Source organism: Ambystoma mexicanum, chromosome 7p (assembly GCF_040938575.1).
Source record: "Ambystoma mexicanum isolate Mex_15411 chromosome 7p, UKY_AmexF1_1, whole genome shotgun sequence".
In the NCBI taxonomy this organism is placed as follows: Eukaryota; Metazoa; Chordata; class Amphibia; order Caudata; family Ambystomatidae; genus Ambystoma; species Ambystoma mexicanum.
This window is the reverse complement of record NC_090939.1, coordinates 234,695,701-234,701,700: the sequence shown is the minus strand read 5'-3', so window position 1 is coordinate 234,701,700 and position 6,000 is coordinate 234,695,701. Positions and strand designations below refer to the sequence as shown.

At 41.5% G+C, this 6,000-nt stretch overlaps 1 long non-coding RNA gene across 1 annotated transcript in view; it reads left to right on the top strand.

Moving 5' to 3' along the window:
- The first annotated feature begins 339 nt into the window (after positions 1 to 339).
- The window catches only part of LOC138525859 (uncharacterized), a 151,541-nt gene continuing 145,880 nt past the window's right edge, over positions 340 to 6,000 (top strand). The window contains exon 1 of the long non-coding RNA XR_011283455.1: positions 340 to 677. This is a non-coding gene — a long non-coding RNA (uncharacterized lncRNA). The remainder of the gene's footprint in view (positions 678 to 6,000) is intronic.

Below are 6,000 nucleotides of genomic sequence, written 5' to 3'. Positions count from 1 at the left end.
ATACCAATTGGAAAAGTTCAAAATTACAACTGCATACTCCTACTTCAGGACGCATTTCTTTACATCATGTCATTCATTAAAACAGAACAAAAACAGTATCAAACACACTCCTGAGGCTGGCCAGTACTTTTGGAAATAGGTTGCAGGAAGAAGCTGAGTCTGGGGCTGTGTTGTGAGATATGAGGACAAACCTCTTACTAGTATGGGGTGTGAGAGGGTTTGGAATGGAGTATAAGGCCAGTGTGAAGATGATAAACCAGTGCATATGCAATTAGAGTGGAAAAGGTGGAAACGGTAGTGATTTCAGTGCTGTTTTTTTTCTTCTTTTTTTAGTGAAGCTCCTGGGATAGCCTGATGGGATATTGCAACTATAGACAAGAACGCCACCTAGCTGTCAGAGACCCTCTGCTGAGATCAGCAGGAATCAGGACCAATCAGATTAAGCGATGGCCAATAGGCTGTTTCCAGCTAGTGTAGAAGTAGCAGAAAGTGTTACACGATATGGACATTTGACATGAGGATGTTGGCTGAGAGAGTTAAAGAAAAGAAGATCAAAAACCTCAAGTAAATTCGGCCAGCAAGCCTAAAGCAAGTCAACCTGGAGGAAGAAATCCAGGAATCAAGTTGATGGCCGCCTTGGGGGACAACCAGAGCTGAAGTTTTGCAACATTACAAAGGTCTGTGTTTTTCAGCAAAGAGCATTAAGGCGCAATTAGCTGACCCACACTCTCACCCTGATGCAGTGCCGATGGGCTGCTAGATGAGAGTTCAAATGTCAGGGAAACACTCAGTGATTCCTGGGGTTTCACAAGTCCCAAAAGAAGTGAACTTTGAAGTGGCTTCCGAATTGTAGATTTCAACCACAGTCAGCGTTAATGAAATTCAAATGTCTGTTGAATGCTGGTTTGGGCTGGCTAAGTTAATGGCACCATTTCCTGTTTCCTGCAAACACACGAGTGGGGGAGGGGCCAGGGGTGCATCCCCAGGTAAATGCTAGAATGTGCAAGACCTTCTTATGCTGGATACCTTGCCAGCAATGAACAAATAGCTTCCAGCTGATTACAAATAGCTTCCAGCTGATTAGCAAATTAGTGTCAAAACAGATAGTTGTGAGTACAATATACAATATTACATAACGCTTCCCACTGCCATTTTAATAGCACAACCTTCGCACACAAACTACGCCTGGGAGAAGATGGCTGCATTGCCTGTCCCTGAAATACACCAGCAGCACAATGTGACCGCGCAAAGCGGCATACATTGCAAAGCTGCTCTACACTTTTATCCTGAATCGTTTATTTTATTATTCCGAGACAGGCAGCCCCCACTTCACTATTTTACGAGAGAAATATCCGGTCACACTATTAATCAAAGTTGAAAATTGCCAAACACTGATGCTCATATTTTAATGCAATTAATGTTCAAGTTTGCTCGATTTTACTGCAATTCAGTTTTTGCATTATGTGTGTGTAGTTGTTTGAAGCAGCACTAATAATTTCCGTTTGATTGTTTGCAAATGAAGAACACCTTTCCGAATTCTACGCTTTGTTTACACTGTCGTAGTTTTGAATGAATTGGTTGACATTGTTTGAAAACCCACATTTTTAAAGATGCATTTATTGAAATGGTAAGAGTTAGCACAGATGAAGCATGAATCAACTTTCCTGCTAGAACCTCGATTCACGCTCATTTTGGTGATTCCTCCAGGTCGAATTTATTATTCATTTTAATGTATGTATTTGATTTCTATAGATTGCAGCCACACAGGAAGAGATCTACTTCTGGGTGCAAAATAGGTTTGAGATGAAAAGAGTGTTTTATCACATAGACTTTTGGCCGGTAGAAGAGGTACAGCAATTAGACAATCCATGACTTCGAGGGCCTTCATGGTCATATTGGTATATGCAGTTAGGTTCTGGATGCAGCGTTGCATAGCCTGTGACTACTGCCCGGGGAAGATCATGGGATAGTAGTTAATTGGTAGTGACTCATTGGTCTAGTAGCAAGACTCAGACCATAACCTCTTTGTGTGGCTCTAATGGCACTACGGTGGAAGATTTAATATTTTTTATTCTTTTGTCCTATTTCAAAGATGCCTAAAAGAGGGTTTCTCCATATTGTATAATGGCAGCACATTAGACGAGGCCAAGACGCTGGCGTTCTCCCTTCCATGTAAGAATGTTGCCAATTCTACTTATGGTTTTATTGAAAATGCTGTATACTTGACAATATCAAACGTTGGTTTAAAAAAATCACATTTTATTAGATGTTTTATAAATTTGCCTTTTGTGCGCTTATTGTGTACTTTTGCGAAATGAACATTTTGAAATACAGTCTGATTGACTGATAGTAGTTGGGGAGATTATTTGTAACCGATTTTCTGAACTGGCTTTTGTTTTGTTACACTTTGATGTAAGGGGAAAACATCCCGGAGAAATATTCCATGAGCTGGCAGAAATGTCTTTCCCCTTTTTGCTTTTCTTGGCATGACCGATTCTGATTTTCATTTTACAGGTGGACCAAACCATCTTCTTGCTTGGTAGTATTCAATGTTCCTGTTCAAATGGATCGGATGTGTTTCCACTAACACCTTGTGGATAAGTTTGAGTGATTTGTGGTGAAATCTGTTGTGGAATGGTAGCCATTGTAGATTGTTGAATGATGCTTGAGATCAGAGATAAGTTTCACTGCTCGATCCTGAGCCAGTTAGAAATGATTGATTAGGAATTTGGGGGGCGGCCTAACAAGAGTCTGTTGAAGTAATCCATTTTCCTGAGCACTGTTGCTTGGATCAATTTCACTTTGTGATTCAAAGATCGCTAGGATATGCTTTTTTAGGAGACATTCATCTGAAGGATGAAAGACATGATCAAATGATGATCCCTTTATGTATTGCTTTCGCAGGAGGTGTAGGGGAACAACCCACTATATCATGTGTAGGTGATGTCTTTGGATGGGATTTTCTAAACATTCCTGTATGCTGATAGGCATGTTAAGATGGACGTGTTTTGTTGGTGTGTTTATGGACTTTAAAGAGAATGAGGGTGGCATTGGTGTATAGTTGAGAGCATTCAGAATTTGATTCCAGCATGTATTCAATGGGAAGTATGTAGGCACTTAATCGCCATAGCAGTAGCGAGGAGCTTTGCATGTTTAGGTTGATGAGCGATTTTTACCTATTTTAATGAGATGTGTGCTCATTCAGGTAAGGTTCAGATTGTTTCGTGCATAGGACTTCAAACTAAAATGTTTAGAAGATTGACTTAACCCATGGCCTGCAGTGGGAAACACGGAGAACGAGTTTCTTTTCAGTCTTAAGCAGCTTTCGGACATGGGCAGTAAGATGTTGCTGGAGGAACGCTTGGGAAATGTAGTGAAGTATGGGAGGGTTAATAGACTGCAGTGGAGTTAGAGTAGTTGCAGAAGGGCCGGGACAAATAGTGTGAGACTCAGGACCTAATCAGAGAGTTAGATTTAGGGTTGGTTGTGTACACTGCACTGTGTGACACATTCATTGATTTGAAGGGGTCCAAGAACACAACTGCCGTTTTGGTATGTTTTGGGAGCAGGCAATCCCTGAGATTGAAAGGAACTTGGGTGATTTTGAGAAACGTTCACATGTGATATTTTTGTTGCAAATATAGGAGTCTGGAGAAAATAACAGTGATTGTTGGACACAGACGGAGATACCAGGCATTCTGTGTCTCAGTTGCTGTAAGTGACCCATGCTACGAGAAAAATAACCTGTGTCTAACTTTGCTTGATATTCTAGTAGCGCAGGAGGAAAAGCAAATCTCTAAGGAGGGTTTTTGTTAGTCTCACACTGGTTTTTGGGATAGGAAGTAGCCGAGGTTTATAGAGACAGGAGATACTGTCTCCTGCAGTGAGTGGGGTAGTCGTGTACTATCAGGTCACAGGAGCAGGAGGACCAGAGAATCCCTGAGATAAGCAGGTGTGAGACTCATGCTCGCTTGATTTTTCGATGGGAGAAAGTAGCACAGATTCATGGAGATGTGAGATGCCAGTCACTATTTGGTGTTCAACTCTTGAAGTGAGTGGTGGAGACATCTATCAGAGGTTTAGAAGCAGGAGCAGAGAATTCCTGAGGGCACCTTGTGTGAGACTCACACTCAAATGATTTTATGGAAGGAGTTAGCAGAGATTCAGGGAGGTGAGTGACACCAGGTAGTTTCTGTCTCCTAGAGTGAGTGTATGAGACATTTGCCATTGGCTGATACTAGGGAGGAAAAGTAGGAGTAGCAGAGTATCCCTTTGTGTCTTGTGCAAGGCTCATGCTCACATGATTTGTGTTGGTGTAATATGTTCAGGGAGACAGAAGATGTCAGTCAAAAGTCAGTGGTCGTCTCTTGAAGTGAGTGAATGAGACAAATGCCATCAGGTGATGCTTGGGAAGTTGACCAGGAGGAAAAAAGAATCCATGAGGCAGCTTGTGCAAGACCCACGATCTTTGTGGTCGGAATTAGCACAAAGTGAGGAAGGTGGAAGATACTGGTGACTAGTCAGTATTCTACTGAAGTGAGTGGACAAGACACATGCCACCAGATGACACCTGCGAGGGAAAGCAGAAAGAGCAAATAATCCACGAGGCAGCTTCTTCAAGATGCATATTCTTCCATCATGTTTCTGGGAGGAAGCAGAGAAATTCACAGAGGTGGGTGATATCAGTCAATGCCCTTATCTTGAAGTGAGTGGACAAGACATGTGCCATACAGTGCACATGGCAGAAGCAGGAGGAATCGAGAATCCTTCAGGGCAGCGTGTGCAAGAGTTACCCGTGCATAATTTTTGTGGGAGAAAGTAACAGAGATTCAGGGAAGCAAGAGACACCGTTCAGTGAGGGGACAAGACTAATGCCATTCAGTTGGCACTTGGGGGTGGAGCTAAAGGAGCAGATCCTTCCTGAGGGCATCTTGTGTGAGGCTCAAGCTTCTGTGATTTGTGTTGAAGTAGCAAAGATTCAAGAAGGCAGGAGATAATATTTTGAGCTTGTGTCAAAGGGTGGTTTGCCTGTTATCTGCGCACAAAACACAAATATAGTCACAATTGTTAGTGAATTTTAATTCAAAAGCCTTGTACAGCCTGACACGTGTTTCGAGCTGAGGAGCTAGTCATCAGAGGCTGGGAATTCATTAGACGAATAAACCAAAAAATTCAAAAATCAAATTAAGCATAATTAAACATAGAGAATTGTAGGTGGGTCAACAAACACAGATCCAAGCATGGGGCACATATGTAAAAACAAAGCGCATTAACACGCTTGTATCGTATCTTTTTTGGTATAGTGCCCAATTAGGTAATAATTAGGAGATTAAACAAATATATTAGCGGCAAAGAATTGAGGTAATTATTATGACCCTCAAATTGAGAATTTCAGAGATGAAATTATTTAAAACACAATTTAGAGTGCCAATTTGTACAGGCCACGAGGAAGCTACAATTCTTCTCATACATAGAAGAAGCAGAAGCTAGTAATTATTCATTAGACCACATGCAAGTGGTGTACATGTAAATGCCTGTTCATTGATTAAGAACCACCAACATATTTTTCCCAAATGGTTATCTTTGTTCCCTGGATAGAAACCACAGTCTCTGCTGAGTCGCAGGTCTACGGAAAAGGACATGCGTAGGGAAAACAGATAAAACTTGAATAAGGGGCTGTTGTGTCGAGTACAGTAAAATGGAGAGCCACCCTTACATGCTACACATTCAATAATAGCCGGTATTTACATGAACCTGGATACTTATCCACAATCAAAGGTAATGCATATATTTTGCATAAGTTAGAGAAACACAGATAATTCATGGTCAATGTTGAGTCCGTGTGTGACCGTGCGGTATTGGCAAATGAGTCTTGCATCTAATTGTCTCATTTTAAGGGTAAGATTACCTCCGCGTTGCGGTAATGAGACTTTTGCCATGCCAGCAAATCTAATACTGGACTTATTGTCTAATTGATGTTCTCTTTGCCAATGCGTTGCT